We start from the raw sequence: 20,365 nt of genomic DNA, 5'->3' as shown, positions 1-20,365 counted from the left end.
CTCTTTCTCTTTCTTTTTCTCTTTCTTTTTGTGTGTGTGTGGAAGACAAACTTTTTAACTGCTCACTGGCCTATTTTTAAACAAAACTTCTGCCTTTGACAATAGCTGCTTCCAGCCAGAGGCAGATGACCATCATCCAAAGGGATCTAGCTACGATACTGGCGAGCTGAACTAGTGTTTGATTAGAAATAGTTGATAACTTATCAGCACTCCGTGTTACTTGACTAAAGCCAATTAAAGGTTGCTGGGAAATGAGCTCCTATCTCCTCATCTTCACCAGAAGCAGACAGACTGATAACCCCATAGCCATAGCTGGTGACTGACATATTAAATTGGCTTATAAACCACTGGCGTTTTCTTCTATTAGAAGGATTATCTTCTCCTAATATGCTTCCATATTCAGCTGAATCCAGAATGCATAGTTTAACTTCTCATCTGACAGAACCTCTGCATTTTCACCATAACTCCATCAGTGTAGGATGATCTACTCATAAAAGCCATATGCCACAACATGGGCTGCAAAGGAATACTTTGAGTAATTGAGGATATACAGCTAATAGATATGAATATGAAACTTTTCAGTTGAATATATGGCAGTTTGTTGTTGGATGCTTTGCAGAGATTAATATGACACAATCCTTCAATTTTATATGGGAATGGAAGGAACAAAGGATGAAGGAAGGAAGAAAGAAAGTAGGAAGAAAAGAATGAAGGAAAGATGGATGGAAGAGAAAAGAAAGAAAAGAGGAAGTGCAGAACTTCAGAGGAAAGGAAAATGGAAAGAAAAGGAAAAAAGAAAGGAAAAAGGGAAGTAGTGATGATGGAATTGACTCTCTTTAGCTGACCCTGGTTACTGTTCCAGTCAAAATGGTGGCAAAATTCCACAGCAGCACTTAATGTGCTAGGGAAATTATATGCAAATTAGGCCAGCAGCTACATTAAATAGTTGCCATTCTTGCTGGTGGATAATTATTTCCAGTTCTGTGTAATGTCTAGGTGAAAGGAAATATGTGAGTTCAAAGTGTTACTCATTAGGTGATACAAAGGTTAACATGATGGGAACAATATGAGGCAAAGATGAAACTCTATTTAGGAATTATGTTTTTATTTTCACTTGCTAAACTTTCTAACTTGCATTCCACAGAGAAAAAGAGAGAGCCTCATACGAGTTAATGTCTTTTTAAGTTTGTTATTACTTGCAGAGAGAAGAGATAAGATAAAAATTGCTTTAAAACACAACATTTTCAGAATTTAGATGAGATTTTGTACCACTCAACAAAAGTAAAAGCAAAAAAAAAACAAAAACAAAAACAAGAGAGAGAAATAAGAAAAAGCAAAGGAGATCACTTTATGAAAAGATTCAACAGAATTTAAAAGCAAATTATATAAAAGCATAAAAATTTTATCTTCCATATACAGTTGTAGGAGTAAGCTTATGTATTCGAAATGTATAATTTTCATTTTCTCCCAAAACTTTCAGGTGGTATACACACAACTCTCAAAATTCATGTAGGATTCACAAAGTATACTCATGCACTAACACAGTTTAAGAACAAAAAGCTGTTGTGCACAAATTCTCAAATGACTAAAATGATGTAAAGCTCTAAATGGCATTACATCTTAATTCCATTGCAGATGAAAATGCTCAGATTCAATTGGCATCCTAAAAGGTTTAACAAAAAGAGATGAAATAGTCGTAAGGCTTGCAGCAGACTTTGCATTTTTTAATGCAGATACATGCAAGTGAATTTAATGTTTCTGCAGTCGGCCACATCCCACCATGATTGGGTCCTCATTCTTAAACCAAACTTTTAGTAATATGCCTTAGTGTTACTGTGAAGCAGAATGTGCCAGTGCAAGGCAACCTGCAATCCTTCCAAACACAATCCTCACTTTAGACCTTGCTATTTTCAGATTTAAACCATCCTTGGTAGGGGCGCAGCTATGCTGATTAGGAGAGTGAGTTTTTCACAGATCAACAAGAATGAAAGAAACAAAGCAGACAGTTTCATATTAATTACCATTCACAACATAATAGAGATATAATGGTATTTTTTATTTTAAAGGTGTGTACCTAATTCTTGGTTAAGTATTGTGTAAAACTTTGTGTGAAATAGAGCTCCTGCCAGAGTAATGCACTGCAGCAGGAATTTTAAGTCATAAAAATCCAAGACCTTACTAAAATTAAAAAAAAAATAAGGGCAAATCAGTGTCACTGAGCTGAAATTCCTCTGACAGATGTAAAGGTCTTGATGACAGTTATTTTCCAGGTCTGCAGCTCAGCAATCATTCCTCTGAACAGTTTCCCACGTGAAGTGTTTGAAGAAGCGGTCGACGTGTGACTGATGTCCAAGGCCCACCGCCTGGTCTTCTTTAAGGATGGGGCAGAGGCAGAAGGAAAGGTGATGCTGATAAGGGAATCTGAACCAAATGTTGTCACGTTCTAGAGATGATTAGATGCCCTTGCTGTGACTTATTACACAACCTGAGAATGGAAATGGAAAACCTGGGATGAAATGTAGCTGCATGGGAGGGGAAGATATTTTTTTCAGTAAGGACCAAAAGCCAGGAGATAAACTGTTATTGACACCTAAGATCAGGCTGGGCATAAGAGCATTCTCTGTGCTGCAGAATGGATGTGATGCTGCAGAAAATCATCCCCCCATTCAGACCTACTGTAATCTAAATTTATGCCTGCACACAGAAATGTGAAAACTTGGCTTTAATAAATGACAGAGTAATGCATCTAAAAGGCAATTTTTGTGGGTTTTGTGTTGTTTTATATTTCATTTTTTCCTTGTGCACATTAATGAGTGGAGGTTTGAATTCAAGCATATATAAGAGAATGAATTGATTTAAATTTGAAATCCTCACTAAACTTCAAGTATTTGTTTGTATATTTACTTATAAGCAAATGTATTGATTAATCTGTTTTACATGTGCTATACACAACTTAAAGAAAATGTAACTTTCTCCTAAATCTGCATTTTCTTTTAAAAATACACTTATCTTTAGCCATATTCATAATCTTGGGAGAAGATGAGTTTTCTGCATGCTTTGAATACTACAATGAGACATTTAGATCAACAGAAAGACAAGGGATCTGTGGATTCCAGAGGAGTTCTTAGGTCAGAATACTCAAGGGCATTTTCACTTCTGTAAAACATCCTTCTTTAAACTAGCAGTAATAGCAACAACAACGAAAGTCTGCTGGTATGGAAAATACTGATTTGTCACATGAAACACTCTCCAGAATAGCTTATATAGATCTGTCATGCATAGCCATTGCTGCATGGCTTATTCTGAAGCAAAATTAAATTATATATAGCCTCTGCCATCTGGTCTTTATCTGTTTTGTTGCTGTTGTTGTTTTTTCCACTGATTTCAGGATAGGCAATGTCACTCCTTACATCCACTTTCCAGCAGATCCAAGGAGAAGGCAGAGCAGAATTCCCTATTGGTATTACTGATTCTCTGTCTTTGAAAAAGATATGAGTCAATTCTGGTTTGGAAAAGGATTGTCATTCTTATTATTAATCATGGCTTAGATGATAATTAAAGTATCCTCAAGCTTTTAAAAATCTGATGCAAATATTTCAGAATTTAATATATTATCATCATGTATTTTCATGTTTTATTTGTAAATGTGAATTTTTGTATTTGTTGATACAGTGGCTCATTGTGCAAGTGTAAGGGAAATAGATAAAAAGTGCAATTTTTCCTAGTGCAAGGGAAAACTGGCCATTTCCTTCTTACCCAAGTGCAACACTTCTCTCCCACCTCAATACCTATCACGTAGTCTGGATTTGTTCAGTTTCTTGATGTCCTGGCACTAAAAACTATTCTCCACATTTCTGTTCAATTTCTGAAAACCTGACTGAGTATGGCAGCTAAGATATGATGCAGAAAGACTAATTACTGCTTACCCTAGATATCAAAGAGACGCTATCAAGCCTTTCAGATTCTGAAACAAATATTTGTACTAAACCTGATCTTAAGCCCTGTTTGACAGATATCCAGTGCTACCCTGGGCAAGTGGCTTCAACTGCTTTAGTTTCCCTATTTTATTCTGATACAACACACATCAGCAAACCAATGGGGAGGTACCTTCCTGCTGCTAAAGCAGTCATCACTGGTGATACCAGCCAGCTAGAGGCAGCCTCAACATCCTTTTGTCCTGTGGCTGAATAAACATTTGAAAGTCTGGCTTTTTATCAAACCTGTGATTGCCTGATAAATCCTGGAGAAGTGTAATGGACAGGAGAAAGTCCGTAGTCTGGGAAAAGTCAAAGTGTGGACTCTACCTGCTACCTCACTTTTATAGCTCAAGAGGAATCTTGATGAGACTGAGGTTTTACCACACTATAAATTACTGATGTGGGTGTCCCAAGAATGCATGTCTTGAGGCAGGCAGGTGATTAACACTGGTTTGCAAACAGCTGAGACGAGTGCTGTACAGAGCTGAGATGATTGAGATCAGCAGGAGTTCGGGTTTGGAGTGAGGATTTGACGGGAAGGATCTATGGCTTGAATTTTCCCATCCATCTGCCATGGGATCATGACTCACTATGTCAAGGAAGAGGTCATAGGAAGGAAAAGGGCAATAAGGGGGCAAAGGGGAAAAAAAATCCTTTCCCTTTGTTTCTACATTCCCTGGTATTTTATCTCAACAGTTTAAGAAACATATATTTTTAATGTCATTCCTGAAGCCTGGGAAATTTTAATGACTATCCTTGCACTACATTTGTACGTTCTTTTACTCTTGTGTTGCCCTTCCTTAGAAGGGCTTGCCCTCACCTAGCTCCCAGCATGTTAGTAGCAGAGGCACTGGAAGATGAGGACATCTGCCTCCAGCTCCTTATTTCACCAATTTGCTGCTGCCCCTGACCATGTACTTAACTGTCTGAGCAGCTTATCCCTGACTTGGAGCCAAGGGAAGTCAGTGGCACAGTGAAGGAAACCTTAGGGAATTGCTTTTTGTTTTATTTCTGCTCCACAATTAAACAGAAATTGTAAAACATAGCGTGGCAGCACAGATACTGTTTGTAAATTCCTGTCCCATATTGGTAGACTGCCTGCCCACCAAGAGGTTCAGCCCATAATAATAGCCTTGGTGAAACCCATATGAACACTGTAAAATATGTTTGTGTGTAAAATGAGGATAGTGGAGCTGTAGAAAATGTTATTTTGCTTCGAGAGATGAATTGAACAGCATGTGCAGCTCCATGATCAGATTGAAGTTCCTGCCTAAACATCAGGAGGATTGACTGAAGTCTGAGTGCAGCCAGGAGAAGCCAAGAAGGACGCAGCAACATATGACAGCAGGATACTGCGAGAGCATGGTTTTATAAATACACAACAACAAATATGTTTTACCCTCTTTTTCACAGCTGCCAACTCTTTTTATTGCTTCATCCTGCATTTAAAAATCAAGGCTTCGGCTTTTCTTTTGTAGGAAAGAAGAGCTCAGCATTATTTTTTCCTCAAACATGCTATCCAGCTGTCCTTTTGCTATCCTTATGCATCTTATTTCTGCAACCACTGCATTTATAGAATCACAGTAGGGAACCATTAGGACCATCAAGACCAAATTGGAGGCAATACCTCCTTGCTACCACCACTTTACACCTTTGTATGTGAGGCACAAAGTACTTTGAGAGGCAGGATTGTGCAAGGAGTTTTCTTCAGCTTCATCATCTCTGTTCTATGTGCTAGACTGATTTCCTACAAGTAAGAGGAGATGCTCAACTTCAGAGGTAGTGTGCATGAGAGGTGGGGAGAGAAGAGAGAAGAAAAGAAATTGTTGCATTGACTGAATACTGATGGCTTGTCAGCTTTGCTGTGAGTTAGCTTTTATTTAGAGAAAGCTGCTCAGGCTGTCAGCCCGGGCTGTAAGAAAGTGAAGGAGAAACGTGCATGATAATACAAAGGGGAAAAAAATACCTCTGTAAGATCGCTGATGGAATCCTCCCACTCTGCGTCCCTCACAGTTTATATCATAAACTGGTGCGACACTCATTTTCCCATACATATCCTTTCAGCAGAGACCACATGGGCAAGGGAAGGGAGAATTTACTCTCCTTCTGCCTCCTACAGTATTTCCTTCTACCTTTCTTGCCCTCCTAGTTTGTGCAACAGAGTCCTACTGCATCCTTGTCTTACTAAGGGGTTAGACCCTGCTCTGCCCTTTCAGATGCTGGTTCGCCCTTTGCTTTTGGGGCACTTTTTGTGCTGTAGATAGCTACAGATTTGCCTCCAGCAGAGGAGAATGTTTTAGCTGTCAAACATGCATGGATAGAATGTCAGAAGTTCCCTCAGTTGCTGCTGAAAGATGAATCTGAGCTATCTGGCCCCCGTACATCAGATGCCAAGACTGCAGGGAGGAGCTGGGAGAGATGAAAGGAAATGAAAAAGTGGGAGGGGAGACTTGCTGTTTCTGTGGAAACCAGGACTTTACTCAAACTCAGTTTTTTGCATCCCTGACCCCAGAGTGACCTGCTGACCTCTCCTCCGAGCTTGGCTCCAGCACAGCTGTTTCTCCTGAAGGAAAGGATCCAGATTCACCTCCTGCTATCCGCTTGACAGCATGTCCAGGCAGACTCCTTCCTGTTAGAGCAAGGGCAATTAAAAGAGCGAATAGGATTCAAGCCACCTAATCCTGAAGAGGTCAAAGAGATAAGTGCCCCAGAAAGCCCCATTGTGGCAATGTCATCATAACAAGTAAATAACTGCACACCTGCTACACTTTCGTGTTTGCTGTGTGCACAGATAAGAATCTTTGGATGTTGCTTTTTTCCCCCCACACACATAAAGAACTGTAAATTAATAAACTGAAGCAACCCATGAGGTTATGAAACCAGATTCCAAAAAATGTTCAGTGATCTTTTCCTATTTAAATAAAAATAGTTTCAACAGTATGGAACATGAAGGCTAAACCAGGACAGAATAGAAAAGAAGCCAGAGCTGTACAGCTAGCTCTTGACAGGAAGAATTTTGTTTGAGAGGAATATTTAAAATCAGTAGAGAAATAACTCAGTCCACAGCCTGGACAAAGCAAGTACAATTATGTGTGCTGGTATTAGGAAGACACAGTGGTTCCATTGCTAAACTCCTTCCCCAGGCAAGAGATCAAAGCAAATTACACCCATAAGAAGAATTTCTACAATGCCTCACTAATTAAATAGCAGTTGGTTTGTATAATATTGAAATAAAAAAACATGTAAACAAACCTTGAGACCAGATTGAATATTTTCCATGCAGACATGAGCTTGAACAGACTCTGTCTTGCACTGTGCCTGTGTTTTGAAGAAGGTTGAATCCAGAGATGGATCGAATTTTTGTGCTCCATACACATCTCCACTTAATGATAAAAAAAGTCAAATCCTTCATTAGGAAAAAGGGGTAGCTGGAAGGAATAAAGAACACATAAGACACAACTAATGACAGAGGAGAAAAAAAAGGTAAACAAGTGATTTTTCAAAAACGAGAATGACCAGTACTTACAAGCAAGTAAGTGTAAGAACAAGAATGAACATTAGAGTAATAAAACTATTGGTAGTGTCTTCCAGTATGACTGAGGCTAGTGTGAGGCAACTACAGAGAACAGCAGCATCCTTTCATCTGTCCTTCTGGATGAATTCACCTCCAAGTAAGTTGGCAAGTGCTGCAGTATATGGGGTTCTAGGCTGGTCGGAAAGGGATAGTACAAAAAGCTTACTACAGCTTTTCAGATCTACTCTGATGAAAGCCTGTGTGGCAGCTTGTCTCTGATGGACCTGGATCAAAAAACTTAGCCCTGACTCTGTGACACCTACAAATCTCTTCCATCTGACAGAGGCAGAGACTGTGGCTGGAGCAGATTATCCCTGTAGCTGAATGTGTTCCCCCAGTACAGAGAATGATACCTAAAAACTAGCAGCTGGGGATCTCTTAGCTCTTTTCCATTGTAACTCTGCAGGTGGAACTTGAAGGATCCTTGCTGTCCAACAGCTTCTTCTCACTGATCCAAGAAATGCCTGCAGTGCCTCTGACCATCCTCAGAGACTCCTCTGGGAACACTGGATCTGATTCCCCACTGTCAGAGATCTTGCTTCTCCCAGATAACCTGCTTTGTACATGCTAGTGTTGCTCTGGCTGTGTCTGCTCCAGTAAATGTAGTGAGGCCTGCGAAAGGGCTTTGGCATTGGCCCATTTCTGCCTCTACCTCCTGGCTGTCAGTGGCCTCCTGGGAGCAGTGCCCATAGCAGCCTCCTGGCCTGCTCCTGGGTGTTGTTCGGGCACAGTTTGTAAGTGTCAAGAACCATTTTGTCATGCCAGAGGCAGCCCATCCCTGCCATCTGCTGCCCTTATCAGAGGACCATCCCACTTCATCCTGTCTTCATTCCCCAATTCCCTGCCTGCTCTCCCTGTTCTGTGCACACACACTATATTACCATATCCGGTTGCTATTCCTGTTTTTATCTCTGTATCCTAAACTTAAAGCCCTGCATCTCTAGAGAGCCAAGTTTATCTCAGAAGAAAGATTTAGAAAATGAAAATTTCTTTCTCAAGAGCTCAACTGCTTAGTCCCCACCAGCACTACCAGTCCTACTTATGACATCAGGGATGAAGATTGAATTTTGAGTAAAAGGCAAAGTGATTGATTTCATATTCATTTTTCACATCCATTCCATCTGCTCCCAAAAGAGAATATATATATATATAAAAATATATATATAAAATAAAGAGGTTTTGTTTTGTCTTGTTTTTAAATAAACCACAAAACCTGCACACCCAGGCATATGATGGAATGGGACTATTTCTGAAGAAAACACTTCTGATTTTCCTCCAACAACAGATTGGACCTGAATTCAAGTATGTTTTGGAGGTATTAAGCAGGAGCTGGAACAAGCAGCCAAATGCTCAGTGAGTCCATGGCCTCTCGCCAAGGGTAGGGTGGGGATTCACAGGGGCGAAGTTTTCTCCTCTGCAGGCAGAGTGCCAGGAGTGCACAACTCCCTCCTAGGAAGCCAGGGTGGTCACAGAGCTGGCCTAGCTTCACAGGCAGACCCAAAATTCCTCCCGTCTTGTAGGTTTCCCTCAAAAGGACATTGCTTCCCCCGCTCACCTGTGCCAAGTGCTTCATTTTCAGGGCAGCTCAAACCCCACTACCTACCACAGACATTCACAGATGGCTCTTCTACAAATGGCCACTTCTAAGGGGCTTGACTCATACAGACTTATGTTTTGCTGCAAAGGGACATCATCCATAATTACATTTTTAAAATGTCCTTGAACATGGACACACACATAAATTCACATATATGCAAGGGAGCCAACCATAGCTTGAGGACAGGTATATTCAGCATGAGTTCAATGTCTATGTCCACTGCATCCCTTCTTTTTATGAATAAATCTTTGCAGAAAAAGGTACTGGGAGAAGAAACCATAGGCCTGTTATAGCTTTCACAGACCCCTAGTACTTATCTCAAGCTGAGAGAGTGATTTCATGGCAATAATTTGCTTAAAGTGTTGCTGATCACTTCCTATTTCTTCCTAGCAAATGACTTTTACACCTTTCTACTGTTGCTTTTATATGAGCTGCTATGGCAATTACTCTGCAGGAGGCTGTGTAAACATCACACAGATCCTTTCATCTGACTGTGTAGGGCTGCAGAAGACACTCTTGAGACCTGATTTAAAAAAAAAAAAAAAAAGTTTTCATTCATTTTTCTCCTTCTATGCAAAAAGAATTGTTAGTATGTTACTGTCAGAGTCTTCTCTGTTCTCTCAGAACACATTCAAATGTCCTTCCAGCAGAGACAGTCTGATCCTTGTAGGTAGCCCATTGGATGGAAATTTCAAGAAAGTACTAAATGAAATTATTGAGTTCTGGACAAAAGGAATTGCCTCTTCTCTGCTAAAAGAAGAATTTCCGTTACCAAACTATTTCAAGGCATGTTGAATCTTTCAGAAGGATTAGTTCACACAATGATGAGGCCTAATCACAGAGGTTTCTCTGTGGTTCGTCTTTTTACTCTCAAGTACTGTCATGAAGTAAGAGTTACTCATTCCTCCTACCCCTGCTAGGAACAAATTGATTCAATGGTGTTCAGAGTCTGGCCCAAAGCATTTTTAAAAGCAGTTTAACTGAGCTTCCAGCCCAGCATTTGGTTTGGCCCATGGAAGTTTTCTTCTTTAGCCCAGCATCAGTGTTTCTGCATTCTCCCCTCTTGTGTCTCCCAGAGACTGGAGCTCTGTCAGATCGCCTGTAAAAACCTGAATATCATCACATAATCACGTCTGTCAGAGTAATCAGAGCACATACTACAGATTCTATGCCAGTTTTATTCTTTTCTAGCAGTCCTATTCTGGCTCTAAGAGGACTTAAAATATCTGAACCATCACAAAATTAGAGCAGCATGGGATGATAATACAAGCTCTGGAATAAATCCTGCTGGTATGAAGTCAGGTTTCCAATGCTTTTCAGTACATTTAGGATGAGCATGTGATTTCATTCTTGAGCAATGTTTTGTGTTATGTGAACACAGGAGGACATTTTTTTCCCCTTATATTGAGGAGATTCAAATCATGGTATTATTCAACAAGAAGTGAGAGACCCTGTTAGAGCAAGTAGAAGCAACAGAATGATGGACCGTTAAGTCTTACAGAATTATTAACTCAATGACTAACAATTGTAGTTAGTACTGCAACACAGGTTCCATTAGAATCCTTGATTTTTAGTAGTTTGGGGAATTTAATAGTTTAGTCATAACTTACATAAAAAGAATGATTAAATTTCTTAATCACAAGCGGATTATCTTTCTTTCAAGATTTAGTGCAATATAGTCTAATTAGAATGATATTTAATTCCCCAGTACTACCTGTGAACAAGACATTTTGAGTATCTTCTGGATGAGAACCCTAAAATGCAAAAAACATAATTCCTAAGACTTTCATCTACAGGCAAAATGAAGAAAACATTTTTTTTTTGTTGATGCTATTATAGATTCTTTATCATTATTTTCTATTTTGTATATAATTTGTATAGTTAATCCATTTCATGTTCTCTCAACTCATATTTACTCTGGTACAAGCCCGGTTTGAAGTAAGCACATCAGTTTACTTCTGAAAGATGCCATTTGCAATCTCTCAGTCCTAGGAATAAAAAGAATACATATAATGATGTAATACATTCATCCAATTGTTCTCTTTATCTTTAGTGTGCTCACATCAAGTTTTCAGAACTGCAGGTTGTGATAGTCTTCCAGAACATACACTGTCATGCCTGTCCCTCTACTGCTCATCCATCCCCACTGATAAACCATTAATGACACACAGTGATGATACCTTATACTTAACCGCTATGGTGTATTGTGGACATTTGTTTTGTTGGTGGGAGGTTGTGGTGGTGAGTTTGTTTGCTTTGTTTGTCTGTTTATTTTTTCAACATTTAAAATGTGTTGTCAATATTAACAGAGAACAGGACTCAAGTATGTAGTGAATCAAGCTCGTCTTCAATAAAGGCAATAAAGGAGAACTGTGAGTATCCCAACACAGTTCTGATTTCAACTTGTACATTTGGACCACGACAGGACTGCCTAGTTTTAAGAGTAGAGCGGGTACTCATCAATAAGCTCCACTACATCTGTTGAAAGAAGTACTGTGTACAGCATGATGTCAAATAGAGTGAGTGCTCGGAATCTTTTTAGGAAGTTATGAAAGGAGCTTCCTTGTTCCTTGGGCTGAAAGCCCACTTCTGGCTCCAGGTGGTAAAAACATTAAGGAAGAAAGATTGTGAATTATTCTCACTGCTTATTTCACACAAGCACAAACTGGTCTAGTACAAGAACTGTCTGTCAAGTAAGTGAAATGAGATAAGCAGGACTAACACAGTATTATGCACTTAACATAACTGTTCGCTCCTGTAGCTTTATCTAGATGGCTACATAAATTGCTCTTGAGTACTCCAAGTGTTGCTACGTGCATTTTCTTTAGGAACAGGCTTGGTAACATTGTTCTTCCCAACCTTTGCGTGCCCACACGTATGTTCCTTCAGTCCTTAGGAAGGGAAAGCTGTAAAAGTAGGAAACGAAAGCTGAAAGGTTATTTGTGATCGTACTATCTACTTACTGTCTTCTGAGATCCATGTGTATCATACAAGGTACAGACATAAGAAATCACAGTGCAGTACCATTCTCTACTAAAGGAACATTCATTTGCCCAGCATAAGCTTGAATAGCTGAAAATCCTGATTCAAGCCACCAGATTGTGTAAAAATACTGCTTACGTCAAACAAAGAGGAAACTGTTGTATGATGTCTGATGTTCATTTGTGATCCAACATTGGGGTAATTCACTGCTGTTCCTTAACATTATAAAACTCAATTATAAAGCCTCACTTGGTGTGGGTGGTGGCACTATTCCACAACAAAAACTTATTTCAGATAAAAAAGCACTCTACACATAGCACCAGTGTCTAGTCAAAGCCACTCCCCAAGTATAATCCCCTTCAAACCATTTTATACAGCTGAGACTATTTCTGATCTTCTTAAGTGGAAAAAGATCTTGCTGTGCTAGTTTTAGCAATTTAATGGCCATTTAGTGGCATTTTTACCACTCCTAGAGAGAGATCAAAACTTACCCATTCTGGAGGCCCTTCAGCCCCCCCTTCCTAACAAGGATCATTAGAGAGAAGAAAATCCTCACAAAGATTGCTTACATACAAACATGGAGACCTGCTGGAGACTCTGCAGGGTGCTGGAGACATAGTGGGAGCTTGTCATCCTTAAAAGAAGGGAAATCGCTTCCAGCCTGAGAGTGGCCCTAGGAAATGCTCATGGGATTTGAGCTTCTAGGTCACTGAGATGAAAACTTTACTCCAAATCTGAAGCATCTTGCGTAGTCACTCACTGCAATATGAGGAGAGTTAGTTTTCTACGTTCTTGGTGTTTTGACCATGGTAATTTGTTCTCCTCTTTCATTTGAAATTTAGAATTGTTCATATATATGTATATATATATATAATAGATTATGTTGTTACATCTTCTCAACAAAAGATGTAATTCCATATAGTCTATCTGTGAACACTTTGCACTGAAATTCCAGGGACTATATGGCCTCTAAATCAGCCATTTCAGGATACGTTTGTCTTATTTTCTACTTCTACAGTGGAGCTACAAGCCTTAAAATGTAACAGACAACAACAAAATCTTCCTTTGTTTCCTGCTATAATTAATGTAATTCTACAATCTAAAGGCAGCTTCCTTAATAGTTTTATCACTTTCTACCAACTTCTTTCCAAAGTATTTTCTATCTCTAATGTTAGATATTGTTGTCTGTTTAGTAATGGAAATTTGTCTTGTATTACATGAAAAAATATTTCTCATTGTGCGTGCATTTGTATAAGTAAAGATCATTGCGTCAGTGTGGCTATCTTTCTTCTGGAGACACTTACGAAACTACATCTCTTAGTCCTCTGTCAAATTTAGTCACCCAATTTCTCACTGCATAAATGCTCAGCACAGCTGTCAAAATAAGAATATTTTCCATTTTTCTATATTTATTCACTTTATTTGTTTATTATTTTTGTTTCTCCAGTTTTCTCAAGAGTGTAAAAGCATCCTACAAATTGTCAACTACTAAAAATATCAGAAGTCATCACATACTTTCAGACTGGATCGCAGCCAAGTGAATGGTACCTGTTGCACATAATGATCAATTTTATGGCATTTCTTGATACAGCAATACTTCGTTTTGATTTAGAAAAAGAAAAAAAAAAAAAAAAGCACAGCAAAATGTTCAGTCTGCATATCAATCATAATGAGAGCACACTCCTTACCTAAATGTAGATGAAGAAACTCCCTAATTGTTTATTCAGCACTGGTTCTCTTTGCATATCAGACGTGTTTATCAGCTGAGAAAAATGTTTTCTTTCCAAGGCACAAGTTGTAGAGCTCTCAAACAACTTGGCAAACTTCTGGCAGAAGACAATGTAATACCTATTGTTCTTAAATCTCATTGAAATATGAATGAAGTCCAGCAGAAAATTAGAAACTGGGCTGACTTCACCCATCATCAGTGGTTTCATGTAACCAAGCAACAGTCATAAGTCTGAATTTCACTCCTGGAAGGAAATACCAGTTATCAGTATACTACCTGGAGGCAATTCCACTCCTAGCAAAATACCAATCTCCTCCAACTGCAGTGATGCAAGATCATAGTGAGTGAAATTATATGGAAGAAACTAACTCTTAGCTTAAAGAGATGAGAATTAAGAAACAGAGAGTGAGTGAAGATTTCTATGCTACAACTGACAGCTCTGCAAATGTCTTACTTGCCTATCTTCCTTGGAAATAAGAGAGGGAAAGTGGGCTGAGAAAGTTGGACAGTGCATATTAACAGTAAATTTGTTTTTACTAGACTGTAGAGTTTTGGCCAACAGTCAGCTGTTATAATGAGCTTTATGTTATTGCTCTGGACAGCTCAGATAAACTCTTGGGCTGCTTTAAAGTATATCAGAATCTGGAGCCTGTAGGCTTTCCCTAAGATTCTAAGATTCTGTAAAGCCACCTACCTACATGTTTATTCTTTACCTCTTCAGCAATGAATTTTTTTGTTTGCTTCTACAGTGCCTCGTGCAATTTCAAGCAGGAGATTACATCCACCACAGAAGTTTGTGCCATTCTGTGATGGAATACATGTTCACAGACCTTGCTATAGATCCTCATCTGTTCAGTGTTAAATTTGCAAAACATTCAAATGCATAGACATATTACATGATGAATACCACATGACAGACCAACTATAGCACCCTGCACCTCTGCAGTGGTCCACAACATGTTGCCCAGAACAATTTCTAAGCCTGTCAATAATCCTTGCAGTTCACTTATTCTGTGTTCCACCACTATTTCTATTTCTTTTACTGTTTTTTCCTTCTGTGTCTTATCTTCTTGGTAACCTATGCCAGTAAGATAATATTGAATTTTATTTCCAAAGGAAACTTTAGTGTCCTGTCCAGACAGGCACAGAACTTATAGGAAATAAAGTTCCAGAAAAGTGAGGTTCTAACAGGATTATTCTGAGCCTTCTTTGCTGCATACAGTTTTTCAAATATATGCATCAGCTTTACACAGAAATGGATGCTTTGCAAATTTCTTATATGTTAATAAATTTTCAACAGAGGTTAATAACAGGTTACTTCTTGCAGGACCTTCAGTATAAGTTTTCCCTATGTTTCTGATTGCAAATCTCTGTTAATCAATTTTATGAAACTAGTGTTCCTGATCTGCTACCCAAACGTGCCCAAGGGAGTTTGTAGGATCTGCTGTGAGCCTGATAGCATATTCCTTAAATTATTTTGCCTTAGAGGGAAAAATACTGGGGCTCTGTATACTCTTGAGTACCTTTGCCAATGACTTTAAGGTCATTGCCAGAAGACATCTCTCTTTCATCTCTCTTCCAGAGCAAATTTCCCTCATATGGTGACAGAGGAGCTAATACTTAAAAGCTCTCCACAACAAAATGAACTACAGAAATTTGAATAGTACTTAGCTAGTGGTAGTCCTCCACCCCAGGGTGGAGAACAAATTCTGATAAAATCACGGTGCAGCTTTTCTTTGCACTAAATCTGAGTCCACCTCAGAAGATGTACTGAATTAATTACTTCCACTGTCATTACTAGCAGGATGATAAGTGGCAGTTTTTACTTCCCAGCATGCTTAGTACTTTATGTCTGCAATGAATTTTAAATTTGCATAGAGATGAAAAATACAAATGGTCACAGATATTTTCTATGATCCATAAGTTAGAACTATCCATAGAATGTGATTTTTTCTAGAACTGATTCTCTCCTCCAGGATACCTCATGTGCTTTAAAGAAACATTTTGCTAAAGCTACACAAGCAGAAACAAGCAAAAGAGAAATGGGCATTTGGCTGTTTTTGCATAACACTCTTCATTACTTGGTTGATTAGCAGCTTAATCAATAATTCCTCTGAAGAATAAAAAATGTTCGTAGTGCAATTCATGTATTGCTCTACTTATTTTTTTCAGAGTTCTTCTAAAAATCTCTGCAGCTATCCTCTTTGTGTAAACCAACATATAGGCACTTAAGAGAATACAAGCCCCCTAAAGCAAAGTAAAACAGAAAACTCAGACCAAAAGCTGTTTGTTCTGCCTGTGACTTGAAAAGCAGAAGGATTTATCCTGAATATAAAGCAGCCTAAACCTCAACTATAGCCATAATTAAGTAGCTGTGCTGTGTTGTTTACAAAGTTACCAACAGTTGCAAATATCTGTTATAGAAATAAATAAAATGCATTAAGAACTACCATTGAGAAAGGAAACAAATTACTTTTTGAGGATTCATACCTAGTCCTGCACTTCTCCTTTTAGTTTTCTATTTTTTTGTTTGTTTGTTTTGTTTTCAGAAACATATATTTTTATATATATTACTGTACTAAACACTATTACTTTACTAAACAGTAAAGTATTAGAAAACCTTTAGGAAGATTTTGCTCAAAGTTATTCTGTGTCAGCATGAGTGTGAAAATTGAAGTGAGTCAACCTTGTTCTTTTCCTGATTTGCCAAAGTGACTTGAGGGTACCAAAAAATGCCCTGAAGACTTTCCCTATAAGGTCTCCACAAAGGAAGGTGAGAAGGACTTCAGGAAGAAAATGCAAGCAAAATACTTTTATTCAGTGCAGATTCTGAAAAAAACCAAAGTTTGGAAACCATGACAGAATATTTTATCTATTGATTCTTGTATATATAAAGTGTTTCTGTTCACTAGCAGCTGTCAAAAATGGCTGCGTCCTTCTACTTTTGAATCCTAGGTTAGATTTTCATTACAAAATGAAACTCCAATGCCTATGCTATGTATCAGGAATTGAACAAAAATCAGTATGTTTAAGATCATATGAGATTAAATGAATCAAAATAATTCCCCCAAGCTTAAAAATTGTTTATTCTCAGACAGCACCCTTTTCCTTCACAGGTCTGGAAAATCTCTCTACACTTAATAATTTTTGCACTCCTAAACTTCTGTGTTGTCCTACAGTTTTTTTTATCCTGAACTGTATGAGGATTTCTGGAAAGCAGTTGCAAATTACGTAACTTCATATATGCAGCTTTGTCCATCTGGACCACAGAATTAAAGCAATTTTCATAAGAGGGAGGTTCTCCTATCCCAGTCAGTACCACATCATATACTCAATACAAATGCTATTCCCTTTCAGAACCTCAAATAAAGGCATCAACTCAATGCTAATAAAGAAAAAATAAATAATGATAATAAAAGCAAAATGTCTGAAATTTCACTTAGTCCTTGTCTGCGTGGCAAGTTCTCTAACACTCTCGGATCTTGCTGGCATTTCTCTGTTGGAACAGGCTTTGTTGTCTGCATTTGTATCTACCCCAATTCTCCACGTTGGCACTTTACAGATGTGCTAAGTTTTTGCCACAACTGCTTCTTTACTATGGTGCTATTATACCGATCTCTTAGTTCACTCTGATCCATGACAAACATCTTCCTATCCAACAGCAGATGACTTGCAGTGCTCCCTAACTTAGTGCCTTGGCGTGTTGAGGCACTCCAGATTTTTGTTCTTACTGCTCAGTTCTAATTCTGACTCTGTCAATATATCATATTCTGGGTAATCCAAAAAATGAGATTTCTTGTTCTTGCATCTCTGGGCCTTTTTTACCTTTTATCACTTGTCCTCAGGCCTCACAGGTCTCTAAGTCTTCTGGCAGTCTGGGAATGATCCACCATATCAGTCTGAAAATATAGATTTACAGATACCCCATGAAGCCCAATAAACACAACTGAAGAGCCTTGCATGTGGGAATAACCCCCACGTCACTACAGGTTTGGAGCTGACTCTGGGAAGCATCTCGACAGAATTCAATGAAAATTCAGTGAAAAGCTACCTATCAGTACTCATGTTCAGCTAAGGACTCCAAAAGCGTTTTGAGCTCTGAGCTACGGGTGAGTCAGTGCAGAAAAGCTGGCTTGAGCTTTTGAGATTCACAAGGAGGGTATTTTAGGGAAGAGTTCATTATCAGGTACTTATTATTCAGCATAAATTTTTTCACTTCCTTACATGAACGTAACAAGTACTTAGATGAGTACCAGTGCTTCTCATGGCATACAAACCACAGCCTGTTCTCATTTATACGTCTATATTATGTGCTTAAAAAAATAAAGGGATATTTGTAGGCAAATGACCTGCTTGCTTCCAAGCACATTGATCTGTACCAAATACTTCTTTCTGTTTCCTTCTGGTAAATGTTGCCATGACTGTTCTGTACAGAAAAATATAAAAGCTTTATCTGTACTCTAGACTTAAAGCTCTTCACACTTATCCAAACTTAAATAAAATGTTAACAATAATTACAGAGCTATCAAGAAAAAAGTTAGAGCTGGGGCTAGCACTGTGCCTTGCACACATCCCTCCCTCAGCAGGACCAGGATGCACCCTCTGCCAGCTGGCACTGGAGTGGAGGGCACTTTGATTCTCCTTTACAACTACCCTATCTCCAGCTAATCCACTCATTTCCTCAGTCTCCATAACCTACCAGATTTTGAGGTGCTGATGTTGCAGCTGGAAAGCAATATTTTAAAGACTCCTTCTGAGCATAGAGAAGCTTGTTCTCATTGCTGTAGTGCCTCCTTCCTTTCCAGAACCTGTGATATGATGGAAAAGAGAAAATAGAGAAATAAATGGTGAGAAGGAAAACAGGGAAAGGAGAGAAGAGCCTTGCATAACTTTGGGGCTTGTTACAGCCAAGTCACGTTTTTTATGGTTGCAAGCTTTCATGTCTTGCTGGGCCCTTCAGAAAATGCTCCCACAAGAAAAGGACTTCTAAAAAATCTGTTTTCATTGTTGCTATTTATTGTTATGTCTTATTTATTTCCAAGATTTCTGATTGCACTGCACTTTTCAGAGAACCGTTGAAGTACATACGAGAAATTAATAAACCACTTGCTGGTATGCTGTTTGTTTCCTTTGATAAAAGAATTCATTAGCATTTTTCAGCTAAACAGCTTCCACCCAGTTCCTGCATACAGGAGCACACAGCAACGTCACGTCTGCACAAGACTGTTGTATTCACTAAACCCCCAAGACAGGCACAGAGCACCATGAGGTGATAGGGAACACCTCCAAACAGATTGAGTGAGAGACATTCGTCACATCTTGAACAGTAAGCATACGTCACAATGCTGTTTTCAGTGAAGGGAAAAGGCCTGATTCTATTTAAAAAAACACACACACACACACACACACACACACACAAAATACCTCTCTATTTCAATTTGTGAAAGAAAAATCAAAAGTCCTAGATAAAAAAAATGATATCTCTAAGATATATTTCTTCATTTCTTGCGATCTGAGGACCTATAACCACCAGAAAGACACTAACATTCACACGCTTGCATAAAGAAATGCTTATAGCTGAGCACTTCTGTGATACAGTCTCTCAAATTCAATCTCTTTGCCTCTCCTTTTTTTCTGTCCTTCCTCTAAGACTTCTAATGATATCTATTTTTGTGTACAGAAAGAAAGACAAAGCCATACTGATTTTCTTTTCTATCTCTGCCACTGTCACTTTTCCTATATATATATATATATATTTTATTTTTATTTTTATTTTTAAGGCAGGTCAAGAGGAAGGAGATTGTATGCTACAAAATTAAGAATATTTGATACTTCTTGATCTAGAACTCTAAGTTTAAGAGGATGAAGCGGAAAGGAACTCAAAGCCCTGATGAGTCCAGATCAACTTATTTAGTCCATGTGTTTGAAGAAAAAACTACCATGAAGAGGAAGCTGGTGCGCAAACACTATACGGCGTGCTTTCCCTGCTTAGCCTATAATATCCCAGATTTACTAACTGAAGAAAGACAAAGCAGTACCGTATTATTTACAATGTCATTTCACAAGAATGCAATGTCCCGCCCTCTCTTGGTCTTAGCTTTAAACTTGTTTGATGAACACCAGTTTTCCTGTAAAGGAAACATGGTATTTGGCCAGAGCAGTGGAATAAGAAACACAATTCTTTTCATGTTGGACACTTGCATAATATTTCTCAATATCCAAAGTTGGGTTTATGCAGGATTACAGCAATCCTTATATTACTTATATAAAATTACAGCATGTCATGTGATAATGCTTAGGTTGGTCATCGTGCAACCTATAAAGCCTATGTGGAAGGACACAGGAAATTTTAGTTAGCGAAGTGAAACCGTTAATTAATTTCATCTGTCTAACAGTTGCTTTGCTTTATACCCAAGCAGTAAATATCTTCCAAGAGATCCACAGAGCAAAGATTTGTCTTTCAGTGACAGCTAAAAGAAGCGCTTATTAATGCTTGGGGCCTGCCA

General features: G+C 38.6%; 2 long non-coding RNA genes across 2 annotated transcripts; both read right to left on the bottom strand.

Annotated features, from left to right (window-relative positions):
- Nucleotides 1-1,088: 1,088 nt before the first annotated feature.
- On the bottom strand, nucleotides 1,089-8,661 carry LOC116216340. The gene is made up of 3 exons (XR_004158921.1): nucleotides 7,230-8,661; nucleotides 6,504-6,606; nucleotides 1,089-2,485 (listed from the first exon to the last, which is right to left on the bottom strand). It is a non-coding gene; the product is annotated as an uncharacterized LOC116216340 (long non-coding RNA).
- Nucleotides 8,662-9,718: 1,057 nt separating this feature from the next.
- On the bottom strand, nucleotides 9,719-19,239 carry LOC104909766. The gene is made up of 4 exons (XR_792582.2): nucleotides 18,948-19,239; nucleotides 18,559-18,667; nucleotides 17,685-17,758; nucleotides 9,719-12,054 (listed from the first exon to the last, which is right to left on the bottom strand). It is a non-coding gene; the product is annotated as an uncharacterized LOC104909766 (long non-coding RNA).
- Nucleotides 19,240-20,365: the final 1,126 nt, after the last annotated feature.

This window comes from Meleagris gallopavo, chromosome 2 (genome assembly GCF_000146605.3).
Source record: "Meleagris gallopavo isolate NT-WF06-2002-E0010 breed Aviagen turkey brand Nicholas breeding stock chromosome 2, Turkey_5.1, whole genome shotgun sequence".
Lineage (NCBI taxonomy): Eukaryota > Metazoa > Chordata > Aves > Galliformes > Phasianidae > Meleagris > Meleagris gallopavo.
The sequence above is the reverse complement of the archived record's forward strand: the minus strand, read 5'-3'. Positions and strand labels throughout refer to the sequence as shown.